The following is a 488-nucleotide window of genomic DNA, read 5'->3' on the forward strand; positions in this document are numbered from 1 at the left end:
AAGCGGCTCCCGTGGAAATCCGGGGAAGAGAGGCGAGCGGGCAGGCAGGCGGGCAGGCGCTCCGAAGGGCCGAGCAGGCCGGCGGGGTTGTTTCCTCACGGCCGCCGCCGCCGCTCCAGAGAGCCCTGCCCGGCTCTTAAAGGGGCCGCCGCCCGCCCCGCGCCGCCAGCGAGGAGTGCCTGGAAAGGGCACGACCGCAACAACCACTCCTCTCCCCCCCCCACCTCTGCCTCAAGCGCCCGCGGTGGAGTTCGGAGGCGTCCGCGCGCTTTGCTCTGCCTTACTCCCCCCCTCTCTCTCGCACACCCACCCACCACTAAACTTCTTTTTGAAATGTTTTGCGTTTCGAGCACGGGGCTAGGCTTGTTGTTGTTGTTCAGTCGCACAGTCGAGTCCGACTCTTCGCGACCCCATGGACCAGGTCACGCCAGGCCCTCCTGTCCTCCGCCCTCCTCCGGAGTTGGCTCCACTTCATGTTCGTTGCATCT

The sequence above is a fragment of the Gekko japonicus genome, unplaced genomic scaffold, assembly GCF_001447785.1.
Source record: "Gekko japonicus isolate JY-2015 unplaced genomic scaffold, Gekko_japonicus_V1.1 scaffold538, whole genome shotgun sequence".
NCBI lineage: Eukaryota > Metazoa > Chordata > Lepidosauria > Squamata > Gekkonidae > Gekko > Gekko japonicus.